Here is a 25,598-nt window from a genome sequence, read left to right as displayed (position 1 = left end):
AGTTAAAAGAACTGGAACAAGATTCTGTCTATATGTGATGGGTTCAGTTTTGTGCTGCGCATAACATGAAAGAAACTCCAGATGCCAGAGTAGGACACATATTCTGTTTGTGCTGGCACCCAAGGTCTAGGAGCAGGTTTTCTTTTTTCTTTGCTTTTGATTATCAAAACATATTGCATAATGGAATGAACACGCAGCTCTTACTTGTTGGGTGGCATTATCACCATCGTCATCAATATTTTTAAAAGAATTGAAGGAATTTCAGTTGGAAAAAAATTTATTTAAAATTTCAGGTGTATGATATGGTGCACCCCAATTCACTAGTATAATTTTTTGTGTGACCCAACACAAAACATTTATAATGAAGCTTGCTGAACAAACAGTAAAAAAAAATCACATTTTTTCCCTGCTGAAAGTACAGTGGATGTGATAACCAGGTCAGTTGGCAATATCTGTGCTGAAGGTGAGGGAAAGGGTAAGGGTCACAAAAACCATCATGGAAGATGATGCACAATCATTTATAAGTTGATAAGTGAAGGTATTCCCTGGATTAGTCCCTGCTTCTTTCAGTGTTTATTTTATATATAGTGTTATATATATGGATATAAAATTTCCATTTGCTATGTAAAATCCCAGCAGTTTGACAGATTCCTTAAAAAGATTGTATGTTAGAATAGGAAAACCCAGATGTTACATTTACAAGGTCAATGTACTGCACCTGCTTAAAGCCCAAGACCTGCTACTGTCAGCACTGAACAATTAATCTATTAAACAGCAAGACCTTCAGCATAGGAGTAAAGCATTTCACAATGTAGGAAATAAGGAGGCATGCATTGCTCAGACCAATTATAGACATGCAGGCTGGAGCACCAGGCATCAGGAAGGTTTTCAAATGAGTCTAGTGAATTAACATTTCCACAGAAGACGCACTAGATTTCTTGCATTTGGATTCTGCAGTTTTGCAGTTGTAAGGCTTTTCTGTCTCCCTGAAAATAGGTTGCAGATGTTCAACAGTTAGTTAATCTTCCACAAGGTAGCACAAGCAAAAATAATAAAAGACCTGTTTCTTACGGGTTTATCTGCCAAGCTGTTCAAAATTTTTCCAATAATATACACTGTAAACAATGGTTCAGGCCATAAAATGAATGAAAATATTTCAGAAACAGGGCCTTCGCAAAAGCATATTGAAAAAAACAAAAAAACCCGGCACTTTGAAGACCTTTTACAAAGAGACAAGGATCCTCACACTTCAAAGCAACCTGCTCTGGAAGCAAAGCCCATGGGATCAAAAAAACCTCATCCCCTCTGACAAGCAAATCTGAGAAGGTATGCCTGATGCCAGAAGCACAACAAGAGACTTGGGACTCAGCCCATTTACGGATTTAAATGTCAAAGCAGTAACCTGAAACTGTATTCATGTGTGCACAAGCCTACAGAGCAGAGAGAGGGAGGGGGTAAGAAGACTCTCTCCTCAACAAACACCAGCAGTTTATTGTGCTGCTCCCACCCATACTAGCAATGATCAGCATGCAGGTGGCCACTTAGAGAATTCAGTGCAGCGACCCCACAGTGATCTGTCACTGGAGCACCCTTACAACTAGACCAGGGGCACAAGAACTGTTACACTTCCATCATGTACTGGAATATACCTATTTCACACCTAGCTTGTATGATTCTCTTCCACACTATCATATATTCTGCATACAGTGTGCGCACTAGTGGTAACTTTTTGCCATCAAGTTTTCTGAAAAAAATCTAAAATAATTTGGTTTCTCTTTCACATCACCCCAGTTCAGATTTTCTTCCACTCTTTTAACTCTAAATCTTTCCCTCTAACTCTGTCTTTTCTTCCAGGCTGTCTTTCCCCAGCTTTTTCTTCACTGCTCATCTGTATCCTCTTTCTAACATAACTTCTTTTCAGGTGTCTCACACTCAGCCCTTTCTCTTGACATCACCTCAACATTTCTCCCTGTCATCTTCAGACTTCTTTCCTGCAGACTTCCCCACTGTCATTTCTTTCCTACAAGGGTTGGAAGTAACAAGTATTACTTGCCTACCACCTGCCTGCACCAGGCTGCAAGACAATGGGAACCCAGCCCAGTTCAGGCAGGCATGGAGATATGCCTCCACCAGGCTGGGTTCCCAGCAGCTTGAAGCCGGGTGTAGGAGGGTGAGGTGCAGCCTGGGGGCTGCTCTGCACCTGCCTCCACCAGGCTGGGTTCCCAGTGGCTTGCAGCCCAGTGGAGGGAGGAGGAGTGCAGCCCTGCCTCCCTCCACCAGGCTCCACCGGGCTCTGTGCCCAGCGGTGGCAGGAGGTGGAGCGCAGCCCTGGCTCTGCCTGCATCCCACCACTGGGCTGAGCTCCATGGGGCTGGTGGAGCTGATTGGAGTGCAACCCAGCGTCAGGGAGGCAGGCAGAGCTGGCACTGTGCTCTGATTGGCTCCGCCAGCCCCAGGGAGTGCAGCCCAGCAGTGGGAGGTGGGGAGAGCCAGGGCTATGTTCCCCACCAGAATGAGCCACATGGGACTGTGTGGAGCCGCTGGGAGCTCAGCCCTGGCTCTCCCATGCCTCCCACCACCTGGATGGACTGCTGCTTTGAAACTCAAAACATTTTGAAACATTTCGACTGGCCTCGTTTCATTTTGAGGCTATTTTGAAGCTCTCTTTGATTTTGCTGTTTCAAGCTTGAAATGAGTCGAAACAGCATCAAAACAAAACAGCTGGCAACATTTTGCACAGCCCTAGTGCGCTCCAGACTTTTTCTCTCACTGATGTCTCTATACAATCCAGGCTTTTTCTTTATAGTAGGGTTGGGGCATTGTTGTGATGGTCCAGACAATGTACAAGAGGCAAAAGTCTTTTATGATATCTTTTATCAGTGACCTGAGAAAGGATGCTTTGTGCCTGAAAATACATAACAGTACAATACATGATAGCTCTTTCCACAAGCCCTCAAAACACCTTTTCCAGTGTATTACCTTGCTCTGACCCTCATATATCTCTACTGAGCTTCTTTTGCAGCTTCGATAGCTTTACTCATCTCCTGTGTTTGACACCACCCAGTAAATAAACTCATGGTGCAGTATGCTGTAGAATCAGACCAGAATCTTGGTGCAGCTTTGGGTCACAGCAAGGAAACCCATTATTTAAACTCTCAAAGAGGTATCTGGAACTGTACTGCAGGAAATTTCACCTTGCCCATAATGAAAAGGGACACAGCTCCAGAACAACCCAGCAGTGTGCATCCCACTAACAGTTGTATGTGTGGGTCCAGTGTATATGTCCATTCATATGCCTTAGAGGTTCAGTCAGGCATGTATACTAATTACGTTAATATTAACTTTATTAAACTGGGATTGCCTTGGCTGAATCATTTGCACCTGTATAGCTCAGGAACCCCATCCATCCAAATCCCAAAATTATTTCAGGAACATCTGCAAGTTTTTACAGCTTTGGAGAAAACACCCAGCCTAGCAAATTCCATGATCTTTGTGGTTGGGACAACTGTGGATTCCTCTATTCAACCCTGATTACCAGTGGATGATGAACAGTCTGGAATTCTTAACCCTCACACAAAGACGGGTTTAGGTTTCTGGAGTATTACTGACTCTCTCACCTCAATGTTCTGCCAGCCAGGACAAGCTTCTTTTATTGCTCCAAGTACAGGGTTGTCCTTATTAGAAAGATCAAGTGATCATGCCTGTGCTTTTGGTTCTAGTTCACGTGGCATTCTTTTCGGCAAGGGAGATGTGTCATAAGAAAGCATCAGTCAGTTGCCACCTCTGTCAGTGCATGGTGTCCCTCTCTTCTTGTGTTTCTGCTTATAATCTGCAGCCAGTTTCTGCAGAGGTATGTGAAAAAAATATTGCCTTCACAAAATGCAACAGCTGCCAGTTATTAGGGCAAACAAGATGCATCCTTTTGGCATGTAACAATATACCACTTTGTGTCTTGCCAAGAAATGTGTTTCCTGGGGCCTAAACTGTTTCCTTTTAGAATCCCTAAACAGACAACTTGCTCTCACAGCATCCTATAAACATGAACAAATTGCAAATTGCAAGCTATGAATTTCAGAATTCACAACCTGATCCAAGCATTAGGATGGATGCAGGGTTCTTAATAGCACTCATGTTTATTTCAGCGATGACCCATAGTTAGCAGGCACTGAAGACAATACTTCTGAATTTCTCACACCCTTCCTGGAGAAGGGAGGGGATAGAATTGTGTCTACATTCAGCTCTGACCTCCTCCTTCCTTCCAATTCCATCCCACACTCCATGAATATCTGTCTCTTTGTCTTTGTCTTAATGTGTCTCTTTGTCTTAATATGTAGCCCACTTCAGTACCTGAAAGGTTACTCCATAATACATATGCCACTATCTTCTCTAGCCAGTAGGGAGCTAGAACTAGGCGGAGTTAAGCTAGGAGCAGAAAGTTGCATGGATGTAACATTGTAATACGGTGCCACCTAGTGCCAGGAACAGAGAGAGCAAGACTTTCCGTTCTATCAGCAACAGAAGCCTGGTCCAACTACCTGCCAAGGCTGTGCCAAATAAAGGAAAACATACTCTGTTTTCTCTAAGGGCCCTGTTACACCTTTTGCTGTGAGCTGCACAAATGCTGATCAGTGTTACTGCTAGTCTGGAGTTTGGAGCAGTCACACCCTAGTCTAGAAACCTTCTCTGACTGTTCTCAGACAGCTGTGGTTTGCCTCTAGAGGCCCAGTGAGCAGGGCAGGACTAGGAGCTGTAGCTGGGAGCTGCCACTAGGGCTAGGGACAGAAGTTACACATCAACTGGTTTAAATAATCAGAAACTGGTCTAAATCTGTAACAAAACAGAAGCTCAGTACACATAAACCAGTTTCAAAATGGCTGAAACTGGTTTAAAATAAACTTGGTTGAACGTAGTGTCAGACTTAACTGATTTGGTTCATACCATTTTATGAAACTTCTGTCCCAGACCCCTTCCTGGTTTAAGTTAAATCACAGTCCCCTGGCATCCCAGCATCCTTTGCTGGACTGTGCTGTCTGCTGCAAAGAGCAGAGCCAGCCCCACCCCTCTGGTCCCTAGCTGGAGCAGTGAAGGCTGGCTGGGGATGCAGCCCAGTCTGCAGGAGGGAACTGCGCCCCCCAAGCAAACCTTGGCTGGGGGCTGGGGCCAAGGAAGGGGGTTAAACACCCTCTCCCCTGTTCAAAGTTACTGCTGGCTGCAACTCTGGACTACAAATTCCAGAGGCACCTGGATGCAGGAAGAGGAAGTGATGTGCAACCCTGCAGAGTCCTGCTGCTGCAATTGTGAACTGCAAATCCCAGAGACCTCAGGAACAGCAGGAAGAGGAAGTGGACACACAGCCAGAAAGCCTACTCTAGTGCCCCTCCTCCCTCCCCCCTTCTTCTGGTCTGAGTCACTGCAGGCATGTGGCTGCATTTTCTGAATCCAGGGTACTTGTCTGTTCACTTCTGTTTTGACTTAATCTGTACAGTTTAGCCTAACCTGCAAAAAGTAAATGGATTCAGCCGTGGGCTTTTTGATTGTGTATACTTAGCTTAGAGGACTGGTGAGTTAGGACAGACTTCTATCTGTACAGTTTGGCTGAAACAGTGCCAGATTTCAGAGACCAGTCCCAGCCAGCCAGTAAAAATTAAAACAAGGATCCTGAGCTTGGGGTACAGAGTGGGGAGGCAGAGCAATACAAGCTGTGAAATTGGAAGCCCTAGCAGACAGAAAAAATACCCTAAAATAGGTTAGCTTAATTAGTGGAATGACTGCTAAACAGGGGAGATGATTGTTAACACCAGTGGAGTAAAGAACAACGGGTCATTAATGGGTCATTGACTCCCTTAGCTGCCTGAATAGTAATAGCAGAGCTGCACCAAGCCCCACTTCTGCCTGCAGCAGCATCACTGACTTGAGAGCAAGCGGAAGGGGAGGGCGGGGTGGCAGTGTCCTGGACTTTACATTGTCCTATATGGTCACCATATCTATCCCTGCTTTATGGGCAGAGTTGCTAGAGATCTCCTGGGATACTGGAGGACTTCAACTCAGGCAGTACTTTTGTGGGGAATGACCACACCTTAGTGAAACAAGATCTCCATAGTGCAGATAAGAGATAATCCTGTCCTGGAGTGGCAAAACTTGGAGCTGCATGAGTGCTTAAAGTCACTTTTAAGGTGTTAGTTTGCATACAATTGAGTTAAGAGCTCCACAAGCTGTCCAAAATTACTGTGTAACGAGGCCCTAAGGGTAGGAACAGATGTTGCATTTCTCCCAAGTCAAGTTGTGCCTGTGTTTGTCCTGGAATAGAAAAGTCATGAGATCAGTATGCACATACATCACCTTTTTAATTGGGATTTAGCAAGTGGCTGAATGCACTGCTGCTATCCTGCAATTCAGACACACTTTAGAATGTCCTGGAACAAACACTTGGTACTTCTTATCCTGCAAACATTTTAGGGTTTCTCAAGCCAATGGGCACAGATGTCTGAATTCTGGCAGAAACTGTTTTTTGTTTTTCCCTAGAACAAATGAGACATCTGTTTGTAGCCTTACTAACTATGATCCTACAAACACCACCATGCCAGAAATTAGGTCCTCTTACCTTCCCAGATTCATTCACCGTCAGCTACTGAAACCCAATGCCAAAGTAGATTTCATAGGTTTTGGTAGCTATTTTGCATAACATTTTATCAACAAATTTATAAACTAGTGGAGGAAGCTTAGTTTTCTACTTGGAAATGGATCTTTTCATGACCATGTGTGCCTCCCAGCTTGATAACAAGCCTAGGGACAGCTATCCTACAGGGTTAAGCAGGGAGCTGCAAGTTGCCACACAGTCTATTATGCCACACTGGACACATTTACATATGACACTATGTCGCTGGAGCAATGTGATATGGCAATGTAGCATCTTCAGGCAAAACCCATAACAGTGTAACTACATTGCCACAGCAATGTGCTGTGCACCCATTATAGTGCATCGCTACAGCAACGTAGTGCCTAAAAATATCCGCAGTGTGCACAGCATAGTACAGGTTGTTACTGTGCTGTCTTTTAGTACTTACAAAAGGAAGTACTAAAAGATGGCACAGTAACAACGGTGCCATAGCAGCATGTGTAGACATACCCATTGTTTGTCAGCAACTTGCCAACATACAGGCATAGAAGCAAATTGCAAAGGCTGAGTCAGAGAATTATAACCAGAATGGATTAAAATGACAGTAGGCCAGGGCTTACAAAGTAAGTTATTTCTTGTTGTTAGTTAACCCAAGATTTCCCACAGTTACTAGTGATTTGACATTCCTCAGTGTTTCAGAGTCTAGTGAGACATCTTAAAGGGCCCTTCCTCATTTTCATAAAGCCTCTGAAAAACAGGCCTCTTTATGAGGTTGCGTATTGGACACCCAAATCTGAGGCACCTTAAGTCACCCATCACTTTTGAAATCTTAGCATGAATGAATGAATGAAATTTGCTTCTGGTATCATTTTAATATTGTATCTACCATCCCCAGTAAAATGAGTTTCAACTTGTGGCTATTCTTGCTATATGCAGAACAATTAAAAATTGGAGTTTATGGATAGGAGTCCTACTCAACTCAAATAAGAAAAAAAAAGAGTGGAGAGGAATTTCAGCAACCTGACTGAGATGAACTCAATTAATTTCATTCTCTGCATATTTAATTACTGATACATTAAAAAAGATCCTACAGTTTGGTTCTGGTTTGCTTTCAGTGTGTTCAGAATACCTGCTTTTATCCTCATGCTGCATCTTGTGCAAAGATTGGCTTTTAACGGGTGTCGATTATTGTGATTTATTATTCTAGTGTCAGACAAGGACTGTCCAGTAGCCAGCCCTGCTTCACTCAATACTGCCCACTAGAAAGAAATCTGTGTACATTACTAGATTATCAACTTGAGCCATTCTTTCTGTTAGGCAGCACTATACCATTACACCGTATTATGTGACACATTAAATAAGGCAATCTGACATAGTCCATGAAGCGGATGCAAGCTGCAATGGTCAATTACACAGCAGGTGACAGTAAAAGGTGTCATTTACTCAGAAATAAAAAGGTATTCAAGTCTAATTAATGAAAGTGATAGTGTGGGGGATAATGATTATAGAAATAAGTTGTTTTCTGTAACTGTTTTGCCCAGTGAAATTTGCAAAAGCTTCAAAATAAACTGCATCAGATTTAAGAAAGAAAAAATAGTGAAAGGATGCAAAAATATTCCTCACATCTTCTCAAAATAGCTTTGTTTAAAAGTTTCTCTTCAGCTCTACTTAGAGAATAGAAGTGGGACAGTAAACCTGAGGCAACTAGGGGTGAATTCAGCTGTCTTTATGTGAATGCCAGAAGCATAGACAACAAACAGGATGAACTGGCTCACCTTCTGGCAAATGAGGAATTTGACCTCACTGGGCTGACAGAGACCTTGTGGGATGATACATATGACTAGGCAGTGGACGTTGAAGGCTATAGGCTCTATAGGAAGGATCGGGTTGAGAAGACAGGAGGAGGTGTGGCCCTCTATGTGAAAGAGCGGTACCTTTCTCTGCAGGCCACGTTTGATTGCAGGGAGAGGTCCCTGAGTTGACATGCAAGGGGGTTCAGGAGAGGGGGACCTGATATGAGTATACTACAGACCTGTCTACCAAGAAGAGGAGAGCAATCAGACATTCTCCAGGGAACTGACTGAGGCAGCCAGCACTAAAGACCTGATTGTCATGGGTGACTTCAACTACCCTGACATCTTTTGGGAAGATCATTCAGCCAGCTCCAACAGATCACCAACTTCCTGGCAGCTATTGACAACCTGTTCTTGACACAGGCTGTGGAAGGACCAACTAGGGGTAAAACCACTCTGGCCTTAGTGCTGACCAAAGGGGAAGGCATGGTATGCAACTTGAAGATTGGAGGTACTCTTGGCAGCAGTGACTACAACCTGATTAGATTCACCATCCACTAAAAGGCTGGGAATTCAGCCAGCAGAACAGAAGTCCTAGATTTCATAAGCACAGACTTTGGTAAACTCTGGAGTCTAGTTAGAAAGACCCTCTGTGACCAGCAAGTGAATGAGTTGGGAGTTCAGGATCGGTGGAGCTCCCTTAAGGGGGCACTTCTCACTGCTCAAAGAGAGGCCATTCCCATGCAGTCAAAAAGTGGGAAAGGGACCAAGAGACCCGCTTGGCTCAACAGCGGTATCAGGGAACTTTTGAAAAAGAAAAAAGAAGCATATAAGCAATGGAAAAATGGTTCAGCATCCAGAGAGGAGTACAATCTGCAGGCATGAGATATGGAAAGCCAAGGCTGGCAGCTGAAATAAAGGACGAAAAAAGCTCTTCTACAGGTACATAGGGAGCAAGAAAAAATCAAGCTCCACTGTGGGACCCCTGCTGAATTTGGAGGAGCAGCCCACAGTTGATCCCCATGAAAAGGCAGAGCTCCTAAATACTTACTTCACATGGGTGTTCCTGAAATCAGACAAGAGCTGCTTACCTGTCCAGAGGCCCAGGGAATATGGGGAAGACAACAGACCAGATGAAATCTGTCCCATACAGGATACTTTAAAAACATTTGGACATGTTCAAGTCCACCAGGCCAGATGACCTGCATCTGAGAGTCCTGAAAAAACTGGCTGAGCTCATAGCAGAGCCTCAGGCAAAGCTGTTCGAAGAGTTGTGGAACTTGGGAGTGGTTCTGAATGACTGGAAGAGGGTCAACGTGATATCCATTTTTAAGAAAGGGAAAAGAGACAGCCCTGAAAACTATAGACTGGTCAGTATAACCTCAGTCCTGGGAAAAATCTTTGAAAAAATTGTCAAGGAGGCCATCAACCACAGGCTTGTCACTGGTGGGGTATTAAGAAGCAACCAGCATGGCTTTGTCAAGGGGAGGTCATGCCCAACAAACCTGGTGTCCTTTTATGACCAGGTGACTAACCAGCTAGACAAGGGACATGAGGTAGACATAATTTACCTAGACTTCAGTAAGGCATTTGATACCATCTCCCATGGGATCCTTTCAGTTAAGCTGGACAGTACTGGCCTAGACCAGTCTGCAGTGAGGTGGGTTGGCAATTGGCTCAGAGGCTGACCCCCAGAGAGCTGTAATCAGTGGGATGGCCTCATCCTGGAGGGCTGTCTCCAGTGGTGTCCTGCAGGGACCATTGCTTGGGCCCGTGCTCTTTAATATCTTGATCAATTACTTGGATGAGGGGGTGGAAAGTGCAATGATTAAGTTTGCAGATGACACCAAGCTTTGGGGAAATACGGGCACATCTAAGGATAAGGTAAGGATCCAGGATGACCTCAACAGACTGGTTCTATGGGCTGAACGCAATGAGATGAGGTTCAATAGGGACAAGTGCCAGGCCCTTCATCTTGGTAGGAAGAACGTTCACCACAACTATATGATGGGTGGTGGTCCACTGGCTAGCACTGCATCTGAAAGGGACCTGGGGGTGATAGTTGACCAGAAAATAAATATGAGCCAACAGTGCAATGAAATCACCAGCAGGGCAAATAGAACTCTGGCGTGTATCAGCCAATGTGTTGCGAACAGATCCAGAGAGGTGCTCCTCCCCCTCTACTCACCATTGGTGAGGCCACAGCTGGAGTACTGTGTCCAGTTCTGGGCACTACACTTCAGGAAGGATGTGGATAAGCTCAAAATGATACAGAGACGGGCCACCTGTATAAATACGGGCCTGGAGAATAGGCCCTATGAGGAGAGACTCTGGGAGCTGGGTTTGTTCAGTCTGAGCACCTACAAGTATGTCAAGGGTGATCACCAACATCTAGGGGGACAACTCTTCAGAAAGGCATCCCTAGAGAGGATGAGGACCAATAAGCACAAGCTATTTGAGGAAAAATTTGGTTGGATCTTAGGAAAAAACCTTACAGAAAATAAGTTATCTAGAATCTCAAGCATGCTAGCAGCAATCACCATCTTTGGAGGTGTTCAAAAGGAGGCTGGACAAGCACCTCATTGAGGTTGTTTGAACCCAATAACTTCCTGCCAATGGGAGGGGACCAGACTTGATGATCTTACAGGTCCCTTCCAGTCCTTTGATTCTATAATACTGGAAAATTAAATCAAACAGGATTATCCATAACAGTTTGGTAGGATTTTAGTTGCATCCTTTCTTATTATCATTTCAAATAAACTGTTAGATATTGGAAAAAAACACCTTGGATGCACCAAGAAATTTTCTGTCTAAATAATGTTGCATCTAGGCCACATCTAAATGATTCTTGGGGGGACAGGGGAGGGAAGTGTTGAAGTGCTTAAGAAAAATCTTTCCTTTGTGGCATTTTAATAATTTCTCTTCTATGCGGAGATAAAAGTAGATCTGGCTGAAAGATTTTCAGAGAAGCAAAGTTTCATTAGAAATTGCCAAAGCACCAGTGAAAAATGCTTCATTTAAAATGTCTTAGCTTTGCTGACCTTTTGCAGGATCCAAGGCAGGGGTCCCATGGACCCCAACTAAATTCCTGGTGGACTCCAGACAGACTTTCTATGTCTTGCCCTAGAGCTGGTCTGCAAGAGATTCTGAGGTGTCTGGCTCTAGGACTACCAGTCATGGCAGGCTTCCCGGCTTTCTGCCATGGACCTTTCTTGGGGCCTGAAAGGCTTGGGAGCCAGGGCTGTAACTGGAGCCACAGATCTTGGAATCTCAGACAGCTGCTCAGAGAAATTGATGTTCTTGTCAATTTTACTGCTGCAATTAGCTTTTAGCATGAATGTCAGTTTCACTGAGCAGTGTCTTAGGAAACGCTACATGTTTGTCTCCACAACAACTTTTTACCCAGAATATCTGCCTTGCAGAAAATCTTGAAAACAGTTTCTTTTGATGCAATTCAAACCAGTCAAATTAAAAAGAAATTTTTTTAAAAAATCATGCAAGCCAAAAATATTTGTTTTTAGTCAACTCTACTTAAAACTATCTTTCTTTAACAAGAACAAAAAAACATTCACTAGATCTCACATTGACAGAAACATAGAAACAAAGAAAAAAATCTCCATTTTTACCTCACCCAGTTTTTTCCCCACTACAAGCCATACACGGCACTTAAAGCTTTGCTGCCAAAGGTGGCTTTAGAGAACAAAGGTTTACTACCAGTTTACTAGCTACTTGCCTGTGCGACATCACAGTACCAGCAGTAGTCATGCCATCAATCTTTTCATGCCTAAAAGAGTGGGCATAGCACACCTCAGTATGATTTACAGCAAATCTATTTTGAATGAATTAGTAAATAGTGTTTTGCACATGAGAAGGAATTATTGAAACAACATATTTTAATAACATAATATATTTTGGTTCAAGAATCGGATATGAGCCTGGTGAACGAACACTGAAACCTGGAAGTCAGTTCTTTAAAGGGTTTTTTGTTGTTTGTTTGTTTCCCTCTGCCATTTTCTTTTAAGTAATGATAGTAAACATCATGGCCAAGTAAGTTTCTGGGATATGAGGGCACCAAAGATTAGCCTCTGTTTGTGGCGTGGTGGGTGAATTTAATAATTCCCTACTACATGTTTACAATACATGCAACAAGCTACGTAAAAACTAACCTGCTTTCCTGGGTCTAAATTTCCAAAATGGTGATAAGGAGTACCTCAGTTTTGAGACACAAGATTTTAGATGTTAAAAGGAGACAAATTATTATTAAAGACAGTTACTGATAGTTCCATTCTAATACGTTTTTAATGGGACTGAAAAACTTGTTCTATTGGACTCACACTGATCTCAATGGAAGTGTGCTGGATAGTTCCATTATTTATGGATGATTGACTGGATTAACCATAATTACTAATTAACTTGTTACTGTCTAACAATCCTTAAATATACCTTAAATTATTATCTGTAGATCAGTTGCCTTAAAACTATTCCTTTTATTATTCAGCCTAGTCCTATCTTTCCCTCTATGTTGCCATTATCTGTATGCTTCGATTAAATCTAACAATTTTCTCCTTGCTGATTACAACCTAAAATAGTGACTAGTTCATCCTAATAATATTGGACACCCTTGCCATCTTAGGAAATTCAACCTTCCTTCAGAGATAAGGTTATACTATTCAGGTTTGTGTTCTTTTCCTGATTTTAGATTTGGGTCAGATGCCAATTAATTGCCTTAAATTTCACCTAGGAATCAAGTGTATCATGAGACAGTGGTATAGTATGTTTCTGACTGGTTTTGCAATGACCTTCAATTACGTTCTTTCAGAATTGGAGTATTTCACAATAATTAAGACTATAAAGTAGTACACAACCACTTATTTATATTCTGGAGTCCATTTCATGATGATAAAAATGTGTGAGTGTCTGCTATAGACCACAAAACTGGGAAGATGAGGTAGATAAGGATTTCTTCAAACAACTAGCAGAAATTTCACCATCACAGGTTCCGGTTCTTATGTGGGACTTCAATCACATTTGCTGGGAGGGCAATGCAACAGTGCACAGGCAGTCCAGGAAGTTTTTAGATAGTGTTGGGGACAACTTTCTGGTGCAAGTGTTGGAAAGGCCAACTGGGGGGCCATGCTTTTCTTGACCTGTTGCTCACAAATAGGGGAAAATTGGTGGGGAATGTAGTAGTGGATGGCAACTTAGGCAGCAGTGACCATGAGTTGATTGAGTTCTGGACCCTGAGGAAAGGAAGGAAGAAGAGCAGCAGAGTCAGAAAAACAGACTTCGACTCACTAATGGAACAATTGGGCAGGATCACTCGGGAGGCCTGTCTGAGGGGGAAAGGAGTCCAGGAGAGCTGAACTATCCCGATCCACAGGAAGACTAGCTTGGCCTAACATAGAAAAACTCTTCAGTGAGCTAAAATACAAAAGGGAATCTTGCAAGAAGAGGACACATTGTCTAATGACATGGGAGGATTATAAAAGTATTGCTCAGGTATGCAGGGATGAACAATAGTACAGAACAATACCATGAACTGGTACAGTCTGAGGACCAACTGGCTAAGCAGCAGCTCTGAAGAAAAGAACCTTGGGATTACAGTGGACAATGAGCTGAATATCACCCAACAGTATGGCCTTGTGGTGAAGAAAGCTAATGACATACTGGGCTGCATTAGTAGGAGCATTGCCAGCAGATTGTGTTTAGTTCCCCCACCACAGAAAGGATGTGGACAAATTGTAGAGAGTCCAGCAGAGGGCAACAAAAATGGTCGGGGTTGGGGGTCATGACTTCTGAGAAGAGGCTGAGGGCACTGGGTTTATATAGTCTGGAGAAGAGAAGACTGGGGTGGGATTTAATAGCGACCTTCAACTTCCTGGCGGGGGGGTCCCAAAGAAGATGGAACTAGACTCTTCTCAGTGGTGGCAGATGAGAGAACAAGGAACAATGATCATAAATTGCAGCAGGGGAAGTTTAGGTTAAATATTAGGAAAAGCTCTTGCTAGGAGGGTAATAAAGCACTGGAACAGGCTACCCAGAGAGGCTGTGGAATCTCCATCCTTGGAGGTTTTAAAAACCCGGCGAGACTAAGCTTTGGCTGGGATAATATAGTTGAAGATGGTCCTGCTTTGAGCAGGGGCTGGACTAGATGACATCCAGAGGTCCCTACCAACCCTAATCTTCTATGATTCTAAATTATAGATATTAATAGTAATCAGCTTTAGCATATATATAACCCACAGTATATAGTGCACACTGTATACAATATCCACATTAGTACCCTAAGGAATCTCATTTCTCTGCAGTTTGAACCTATGGCTTAGGTACCCGAAGCAGGAATTGGGTAGGAGTTACATCCAAAAAGCAAAAAGCCACAGCTGCTCATTTGCTATCTAATGCTGGAAGTGCATACACTCACAAAGACATTTATCTATAAAATTCTCTAGTTTAGTGGCATTTTTTGGCATGTGTAGAAGTGATCTGAGTAGCTAAGAGCCTAGGTTCCACCTAAATCTGACTGAAATCCAGAAACTAGCCAGAGGAATTTCTGAATTCCACACAAAATGCAGCTGTGGTCACTTAAAAAACAGCCAAGGGAGAGAGTTCTGGTGGTACTCATAGTTTGTATAACAATCTAGTGGTTAAGGGGGTTAAAACATTTGAGCAACTTGGGTTCAGTTTCTTCCTTGGCCTAAAGGTGTTCAAGATCACATCTCCAATTAAAGTACCTTAAATACCAGATTACAGGCTAATCTGGCTGGGAATAAGCAATCTCCACCCCTCATGCTGAAAGTGCATGACACCCTAGTCGAGAGGTAGAGCACTTGCCTGGAGGGAGCAAGTACTGTGTTGCATTTCAGCTCTAGGAATTTTTCCTGCATTATATCCAGTGGTTTTCATGTTAACTACATGAACAGTCTTAGGAAGAGAGGTAGTTAACCTAGGGAGAAGTATCTAAGTGTTCTGATACTGAGCCTATTCTACAGTAGCACTACCATCATTTTGAAAGGATGCTTGCAGCTACCCTCAGGATTGGATTCTGCATTCCAGGTAGATGGAGGTGATCAACAATAGGTGTATTTCTTTAAATTCCTGGGTTCTGGGGAATTTGAAGGCTGCAATTTGTTTGCTTTTTAAGCTTGATGATCTAAAGAGGATAACCATCCCGCTACCCAGTTAGAATTCATTATACATATGCCGCTTTCAGCCCTGAATTTGGTGTTTCTTGCATTGTGTTGACTATACTGGTTGGTTTGGATGGATGCTGCCAATCTTAACTAGAACTGATATTTCCAAATTTTGTTTTATTCATTTTGTCAATCTTTTGATGCACTAGATATTTTAGCATCCTAGGTGTTACTCTTCCACCATTTCACATCATAGACATTGCAGCCCTGGTCTTGAGTGCATTTACATTAGGGTAAAGCAAAAGTAACTTTTCTTGAAGTCGAGGGAATTAGATAGATATCAAACAGTTGTAAGCATTAGCAAGATCAAGCTTTGTCTTGTATTTGTTAATATTATTGTGTGGTAACTGAGGTGTTATTCATAGGCTTATGAAATTCTTTAATTTTTAATATTCCATTGCTTTGCATTTCTATAATTGGGGATTAGTGTCCTCATTTACACTTGTACCCCAGTACCATTGAAGTCCATGGCATTATTCCAGTTTCATACTTGTGTAAACAAAACTTGGCCCATAATAACCAACTGCATGTGACAAAGTACTTTTTATTTAAACATTCCTCTAGACTTTTATTTTGTATGCTGGGGGGGTTGACAAATGATCTAACTCTCAATTCAATATATCTACTTTTAAATGCCTGCACTTTTCTTGTCATTGTTGGTTCCCTCATTCCGTAAATTAAATGATGATATGTCTAAACTTTTAGTTACTTCACCAAGACAACTGGAGAGATCGTTCTTCATAAATCATACCTTCTGATAGATTTTCTTTTGTATGTGGCAAAGAAACCTATAATTTAGGGGTTGTTTTCCCACCCACTGGGATAATAATCTGGGATAGTTTGAGTAGAGAAATCTTTCAGTCATCACAATATGTCTAGGATGCTAAAACATTTTGTCACCCAAGGAACCAAGATGCTGAAAAGCTGACCCATACTTCTTACAGCCATGCAGACCTCCTAAACCGACGGTCATTTGACTTTTCAACTGAATCTTCAAATCGATTCTTATTTTTGGAGAATGGCCACAATCTTTCAGAACTCATGATAAAAGAGGATTTAGATACTTCCTGTTTCAAATTTTGCCTTACTGGAATTGGATGCTGACCTTTAAGAAAAATCTAATCTTTGGTCTCTTTTGGGACTCTACTGTGAGTCAGATATCTAGCTTTCATAATCAGTCTCCAGACACTTGCAAATTCTAGGTTTTAAACTAGCCACTACAATGTGATAAAAAACCATACAAGGGGATATAATACATCCTCCAAGCTAATGATCTCAGGCCAAATTCTGCAGGCACATCTACACATGTAATTACAGTGCATGAAGAAACTACAAAGCCTATTGCACATCATTTGAATGTTTGAGCACAAACACAACATTTGAATGTGTGCCTGAGATGAATAAACTCCAAAGCAATAAGCTCCAGAGTTTATTCATGCACAACATGTTGAGCAGGGGCAGAGTAGCCTGCCAGCTCAGGACTGCTCCCCTTAGCTCAAGGTGCTGCAGAGGGGCTGGCTGGGGTATGAGGGTGCTTCAGTGCAGGGCTAGCCCTTTCAGCATTCACACATGCACTGCCACAAAGTTTTTTACTCTGCAGCAGGATAGTAGTTGTATTTATCAGCTATATAGCTTCATATCTATCTATTTGATCTACTTGTGTTTACAAGTACTATCCTGCTGCAGAGTAAATTAGTTTACTCTAGCTTAATAAGGGCACACATGTAGATATTGAGACATTTACTGCACAGCTAATTAGTCAAATGTGCAGTAAACACCTTGTGTGGATGCACCTACTTATTTGGGTGTAATTCCAGTGAAACCAATGTTACAACATTGGATTTACACTGACTTAACAAAGCAGAATTTGGTCTGTGGTGACTTAATGATGAAATTGTGTGTATCTTTTACATGGCAAATATTCTTGTGCAGATTTGTCATTTTATTTCCAGTTTCAGTATATGTATCATACATCTGAGCTTTGGAAGTTTGTTTTAGAGAACTACTGCCCAGTAGGCCTGTGCAAAGCTGCTAGTTTCACTTTGGATTCAGCAGATTGGAGGACAATGATTCAATTTCGTGATTTGAATCACTGTCCCGAATCGATTTGGCCCAATCTGATTCAGATATTCGGCCACCGCTAAATTGGTTGACTCTCCGAATCAGCCCCATCCCCTGCCCACTCTCAGTGGCTGCCCCACCCACTCTCCCAGCTCTTTTAAAAAAAAAAAAACCTGCATTCAGCAGTTGATGCCAGGTGGGGGGTGATTCCTACTGCCCCACACCACATGGGCGGCTCTGCCACGAGCTCCCCAAACCTTACCCACTGTCCCAGGCCCCCCTGTTCCAGGCCCCCCCATGACTGCCCTGCCCACCCCAGTTCCTGGCCCTTAAAAGAAAAAAAAAAAAAAGAGAGAGCCTGGCACTCACTGGCTGCTGCCAGGTGTGTGGGGGGGGGTCAGTCCCCACTGCCCTACGCTGCATGGGGGGCTCTAGCATGAGCTCCCAGAAGCCCAAGGCTTGCAGAGTTGAGGGCTTTTTTTTATTTTTTTTTTAAAGAACTAGGAGCTGGGCTGGGTGGTGCAGACATGGGGGAGCTGGGAGAGTGGGTGGGGGTCATGGGGCTTGTGGCAGAGCCCCCCCATGGGGTTGGGGGGCTTGTGGATCACCCCCCTACCTGGCGGCAGCTGGTGAGTAGTGGTGTGTTTGTTTTTTAAGGATCTGGGAGGTGGGGCTGGGTAGGGCAGCCATGGGGGGCTGAAAGAGCAGGCGGTGGTCGGGGGCCCTCAGGGGAGCTGGTGGACTGGGCAGGGGATGGGGCCTGGCAGGGGTCCCCCCTTCCCCTCTCCTCCAGCCTCTCCTTCTCCGCCCCCTACTTACCAGCATGGATTCTTGGGTCCAGCTCCCTGTTGCAGTGAACAGGGACTGCCTGAGTTGCTGAAGCTCCTCAAATGTTTTCCAAATCAATTTGGAGAGTTTTGAATCAATTCAGACCTTTTAATCAGTCTCAATTCAGATTCGGAGATTTGGCCACCGAATCAGGCTGAGTCTCCTCCAAATCAAATCAGCGCCTGAAGCTTTGCACAGCCCTACCAGGTAACATGGCTCAGTTCCTTATTTTATCCTTTCACCCTCACTATTAAATCTAAATGGTAAAATAATTAAAAAATAACTTGAAGATTTGGAAACTATTTGGATTATACATACTCAAGCTCAATCCCTATGGTTTTTCAGAAGACTCGATAGATTTTACTGAGATACTGGAATGTCACATGAAGTCAGATCTTGCTGACTACAGTAAATGCTAGCAATTTCATTAACAATCCTTTCACGTGTGTATGTTATAAAAGCTGTCAGTTTGAACTATAAAAATAAATCCTGTGTAATGCTCTGTTCTTGCCTACCTTGAGTATTAGGAATAGATACGATGTTTTCAACACAGTGAACCAGCTTTTCATATCCTTAATGATAGTGAACTAAATGTAATGCACTGACACTTGTGTGATCTACCATATGAACTCGTTTCATAGAAGAGTTGTTTGATGTAGCTATTCATGGGACTCCACCTTATTTTTATACTCTGATTAGGAGTAAGAGACCACTAGGAAACCACTGATTTCTGCTGATTTGTTTTGTTTTAAAATTGTTACATACCTGAATCTTTGTGGATCCTAGTAGGTGATCTTGACTACAACATCTGTGCCTAAATTAGGAGAGGTTGCTCCTAGACAATGTTTTATAACTTTATTATTTTTCAAACCCTAAGGTGGCAGATTCTGACACTTTCCTGTATATTGAAAAAATATAGTATGTTAGGTACAACTTGAAGGCAGCAGGGCTCAGCTGGAGCCCTACTAGCTTGGCAAGAACTAACATTTATTTAATTGAAAAGCCCATCCCACCCTGTTCATTCAATTTTTTTAAATGCTTATTCTTGCTCTGAGAGGAGGAATAGCTATTTTTAAATCATCCTGGGGAATTACAAACAGTAACTACTAGATCTCAAAAGTCAATTAAAGTTTTACCTAAAAGTAAATCCAGAGAGCACAAGACAGTTCCATGATGAGACTTGCTAGACATGTTTTTACACATGACTAAAACTTAATGCACCTTTGCTTAAGGTACATTAAGGTGATTTAGGTGTGTGACTACATGTGGATGCACTAATGCACATTAAGGCACCTTAAATTAAGGCATGAATAGCTAAGTTGCATTAGCGCATGTGTAGACACACCAATGCATATCAACATGATGCCTATCCATTGACACACACCATGTTAATATGCATTAGTGTGTCTGCCCATGCGGTAATGTGACTTAGCTATTTACACCTAAATGATACCTGCTTTATGCAGGTATAAAATTTAGGCTCACATAGCCTTAAATTGCCATGTTTAAGGCACATTAAGAGTACACATGTGTAGACACGTGCCTTTAATGCACCTTAAAAATGGCAATTTAAGGCTAAGTCCACTTAAAAGAACAATGTGTAGACACACCCACTGTGTTTGATCTGGGTAGTGCCTCAATCAGTGGGTGCCACTATATGCTCCCAAATAAACTCTGCTTCTCAGAGGCTGCATCACATTAATGCAGCTCCAGTACTTTTGGGTTCACAGGTAGCATGCCAAAGTGAGAGTGGTGTCTTGTCACGGAGGTGGCCTGTCTCAGAACAGTGCCTTTGGGCCACTGATGCGTACTGTGAATGATAACCATGTGTCACTCTTATAGGGAGCTACAGAAAAGCTGTAGCTGGGTTGAAAACGTTAATATTAATATTAGATGAGGTAATGAAAGCTTAGCGGAATTTAATAACTTGGAGGCAAGGTAGTCTATATACTGAAGTTGGCTCTGATTTCAGGTCTGACGCACAATTTGATGAAGACTTTTATTTTTAAACCAGCATTTGAAATGAAAATAGGCCAATTCTGCCACCCTTAGCCAGGACAGGAGAGAAATATTAGCCTGATAATCCAGATGGGCTAACTGAGTTCAGAGATTTGGACTAATTTGTATGAGAAGCACAGAGGCCTGGGGAATAAACTAGTGGTCTGCTTCCTCAGAACGCAGGCTTCTGTTCTAAGATTTGCCAATATTACATAAACTTTGGCCAATCACAATTATTTTATCACTACATTACACCATCTGGAAAAATCAACATATGCACATTTTCTCTAGGGGACAATGTACCAGAGGCAAATGTCACCATTCACTTTTGAAAAGTATGTCTGGCTGGATCAGAGGTTCATGATAAAAATACAATTCACCACTATGCTTTATTTTTTTACCCAGTTTCTTAAAGAAAAAGATCATATCTAGTTTTTTGAATGGTAATGGTAGTTGCTCAGACATCCCTCATCAACTGCCATTTACGTGAACTATGTTAACTACCTGAAGGGTGATTATAGAGAGGATGGAGATACTCTTTTCCCTGTGGCTGTAGGGAACAGGACTAGAAGCAATAGCCTCAGGAATCAGCAGAGGAAATTTTGCGTTGGAGATCAGAAGGAACTTTCTGACTCTGAGGATGACCAAGCATTGGGACAGGCTACCTAAAAAAGTCATTGAATCTCTATCCCTGGAAATTTTCAAAGGCAGTTTGCACAGACACTTGGCTGAGATTGTTTAGTCATGGGTAATCCTGCCTTGAGCAGGAGGCTGAACTAACTGAGTTCATGAGGTCCCTTCCAACTTTCCCATGATATTAGCAAATGTGGTGCAATCTGTCCACTGTGTTCATGAACAGAATATAATTTTTTAAGTAAACTTAATGACTATGTAATGTGGGAAAGTCAATGCTTCTGCTCTGCAGTCCTCAGGTTATTCTATGCCTAAGAAACTGAACTAATACTTTTTCAGTTGTTACATGCTTCAGTTGGTACATTCCAACATGTTTGACATCCTAACATGTTGATTAAAGTATTACTAGTATAAGTGTGTGTGGTGAAAGATTCAACCACCAATAAACTTAAATTATTTTAAAAATCAAGTCGCAGTTTGGCCCCTGATTAATACCTAGCCTGAAAGACTGATAGGATGAAATACTGCTCTTGGTCAGATTTTAAACACGGGTGAGGGCTATCTCGCAGGTGCTAGCTGGAGAGTAAAGCTGGTGTTTGCTCAAGACTCCAGATGACCTATACACAAACAGCAGAGGGACTGCAGGTCCATCACTGTCTATCAGTGAGAAGGGCATTACCTGTCAGAACTATGTGCATTTACAGAAGAAAATACTTTCCGTGTGGGTAACGGGGCCTTCAGACTTAAAACCCAAAAAACCCCCAATAATATGGAAATAAAATTTCTTTCTGAGCAGATGAATGAATGTAGGGAGTAGGAAATGAAGGTGGCAATAGGGAATCCTTCCCCTCAGTGTGTGCTCAACTCTAAAAGGAATAACTAATTCCTTCTGCAAAAGGTGATATACAGTTGTCACTTAAGTACCAGGCACCAAAATTAATCCTACTGTTGTTCATGGCAAGTGAAAATAAATTCAATCATTTTTCTTCCTGCTTTCCTTGTCCCTGGAATGATATCTAAGATCACAGTTTAGAAATAAAAGTAAATGGCAGGGTACATGTGTACTGATCTCCTAGACTGGGAAATTAATTTGTTTAAAGAGCTTGAAAAGGACAGAATTGGCCTTTTTTGCACACAGAGAGCAGGAGACAATAGAAAGATGAAACTGTCCTTGAAAACTGGGATGCTTAGAGCAGCAGCCAAGAATTCATCAAATAAATATTTACTTTCCTTCTCTTCAGATTATTATATTTGATTGCACAGTTAGAAGGAAATACTTTTAGATGGTAACTTGACATTTTTGTATAATTATATCGGTTCAGCCATTCCCAGCTCCTATCTTCTTTCACCAGGGTTAATCTGGGTAATATCTACCCGCCAGTGGCATCGGTTTGCCATTGGCTTCAGTGGTTCTACTGCTCAGGGCTTCTTGCCTGTCAGTGTGGGGTTTCCCTTCCCTCCCAAGCTGTCCCTCCAACTTTCTAATCCCTGTCCTGGGGGAGAGATCCAGGAATGAAACTCCGTTCTCTCAATTAGCAGGACAAAGCACATTTGCAACAAAGTGACTGCCATTTCTTTTGGATTTCCACATGTAACATGCTGTCACATAGCAAACCTGTGTTTTTTCTTATGCTTTTCTGATCCTCACACCAGTTGGTCTGCCAGCTGTTTTGCTGAATTTCATATGGCTTCTGCCTCATGCTGTTTTTGATATAAAAATGGATGTGAAGTAAATGGAGTCACAGATTATGGAGTAGGTGGGGGTTTTAAAATCTCTTTTGTTCAAGAGATCTCTCAGATTGAAATAATACTGGAAGGAGACCGCCCGAAGAGAGAGAGAGCTGTAGGATGTTGAGGGAGAAACTACACAAAGTTTAAACATGTTCAAAAGATTCCCTGTTGTGCCCATACATGCCATGAGCCAAGGCTCTTCCTCCTGAGAAGGCCTGGGTTTGTGTTATTTATACAGCAGTTACTGCCATTCCAACTCAAATACTGAGCACCCCTGAAGTTTTGCAAATGATCAGAAGGAAGTGTTTTTGCCTTTGCTTGTATAAGAAAAAGACATTCCCAGAAGAATGGCTCTCTGTGAAGTCATTCTGCTTAATTCTTGTAACCCTGAGGTACGCATTATGATTTGGACCCTTTTGTGCATTGCTTGGCAGATTTTATTATTGTATTATCTACTTCACAGGGGTATACATGATGCTCAGTGAACTTTAAAACCAAGTTCTTGGAAATCCCACAGATGGAGAGTGTTACTACCGTATTATTAGAAAGAGCCATGAGTTGTATTTTTTGTCCCAATGTATATTAGCACCCTTCTCTTTTCTTCAAGGCTTGCTCTGAACCTGGGAATTGGATAAACCAAAGATTTAAGGCCATGCATTGTTGCCCTCATGCCACGCATGCTGTTTGTTGCTCTGTGAAGTTCTTTTCTGCTTGAACAAAAATCGCTAAGCAGGAAGTCAGCTCCACCACAAATACAGAACAGTGGGTTCCCAAAAACAGGCAAATAAGCAAGGGAAGAAGTCTGCCTACACAGTGTGCCTGAGAAGCAGTTCAGGCAGCCATCACTGAGAACAGTGCTGTTCACAAGACCGTACTTTCAAAAATTACAAAAACACAAGCAATGAAAAAACCCTGAAACAGCAATATAAACAAGCCCTCATGTGTACCAAAAGTATAGTTTAATTAAGAATTGCTATGAGTGAAAAACAGTTCATTGCTGTTCAGATCTGCATCCACTTTTGACCAGTTATAAATACTGCTTTTCCCATGTTTTGAAAAATCCTTCAGTAAAGACAATGAGACTACATTTACACCTACATAAGCCCACTAGAGCCTACAAGATTACAGGTAGAGAAGCCTACAATCTCCAATTACATTGAGAAGTTGCACTTGCACTGGTCACACTTCTCTAAACACCACACAAAAGGATTGCAAGTAAAATGTGGTAGCAGCCTAATGAGAATACAGAAACACAGTTCTAGTCTTTTCCTGTTAGGTACAGGGAGAAGGAGAGGAAAAAACCTTTGGAAAGAGTTCAGTTGTCTATTTTCCTCATTGCCAGCCACTGCAATGTTCCTAATTGGGCAGATTCAAACAGACAAGTTACAAAAAAAATCAGAACTAGCAAACTTGACCACTTGTACAGGATTTTGAGTTGATGCTCCCTAGTGAAAACATATGAAACTACATATTAAGGGGCATCTTTAATGAAATAGGAATAAAAACTGAGATAGAACAAGAACTCAGATTTCCATGTTTACAAGAGTACATTTATGCCAGGAGCCTTATTAGGTACCAGAGATTATCAGCTAGGCTCTATCCTACTTTCATTAATGGAGAAGTGTTTGTGAGAAAAGTCTTACATTTTTTTTTCTCCAAACTTTCAGAGGGAAACAGGTTATAACCCAGGAATGAAAAATATCAAGAAGGGTAAATAATCCACTTCTTTCCAGGGGTTCTAAAAACTTATCCCTCTGAGGCAGGGTCCAGTGGTGGCAGGGGGCAGGGGTAATGAAGGGTCCAGTGTGGTGGGGAGCAGGGTCCAGCGGTGGGGTGGGGGCAGTGTGAGATTTAGCAGCAGCTGGAGTGATTACAGGGCCCAGTGGGGGCAGAGGCAGAGATGGCAAGAGCACAAGCCTAGTTCACCAATGGCCATGCTTGACAGGGCCAACAGTCCAAATTTTGGTGCTCTCTGGACCAGATATAGAGGCTCTATGGCCCGCATTGGGACCACAGGCCACATGCTTGATACCCCTGGCTTAGGGCATAAATTTCTGCCCATTTTTTAAATATTTGGGCACAATATTTCTCATTTTGTGGAGGCCAAATTTTCTCATTTGGATGCATGAGAACATGTATGTATTAACTTATTACGTATTAAGGTAAACAAATGCATAGCAACACACAGGCATTCAGTAAATTGGCTTGTGAAAAAGAACAGGTTTTGCATGTACCAATGGAGGAGCTTATAATTATTCTAAATGCTTTTTGAAACTACTGAAAATTTGGGCTTTTGCATTGACCATATGGCATCTGAATATGTAAGTACTAGGGGTGCAATGATAGAGATTTTGGGGGCCAATACTGATAGCTGATTTTTAAGGAGGCATATTGGCCCATACCATTCCAATTTCCGATACACTGTGAAGAGCTGCATGCAGCTAGTAAGTCTGTTGTGGTGGAAGGTGGGGGAGGGAAGGGACATGGTGGGGGCAGATCCTGGCTCCCCCGGTGAGGGGGAGGGGTAAGTGCTGCCCAACTGGGGCAAGGTGTGGGATGGAGCTGCAGCTCATCCTGGGGAGCATGAGGGAGGCAGCTCTCACCACTGTGTGCACCCCAGGAGAGCACGGGTGGGGGGCATGTGCCCCCAGATCTGCATGAGGGGTCTGCAGCTGCAGGCTAGGGCTGGGGCAGCCCACACCAAAAAAAGCCTGGGGCAAAGCCGGGCTGTGCTCAGGGTGAGCAATG

The 25,598-nt window shown here is 42.6% G+C and overlaps 1 protein-coding gene and 1 long non-coding RNA gene across 6 annotated transcripts in view; one reads left to right on the top strand and one right to left on the bottom strand.

The window, feature by feature from the left end:
* B3GALT1 (beta-1,3-galactosyltransferase 1) overlaps nucleotides 1-25,598 on the top strand; it is a 390,202-nt gene that overhangs the window by 337,391 nt on the left and 27,213 nt on the right. The window lies entirely within an intron of this gene.
* LOC149867515 (uncharacterized) overlaps nucleotides 1-25,598 on the bottom strand; it is a 45,522-nt gene that overhangs the window by 15,004 nt on the left and 4,920 nt on the right. The gene's annotated exons all lie outside the window — the stretch shown is intronic.

This window comes from Crocodylus siamensis, chromosome 4 (assembly GCF_052110815.1).
Source record: "Crocodylus siamensis isolate JL-2025a chromosome 4, ASM5211081v1, whole genome shotgun sequence".
Taxonomy (NCBI): domain Eukaryota; kingdom Metazoa; phylum Chordata; order Crocodylia; family Crocodylidae; genus Crocodylus; species Crocodylus siamensis.
Note: the sequence above shows the minus strand (reverse complement) of the source record. Positions and strands in the feature narration are given on the sequence as shown.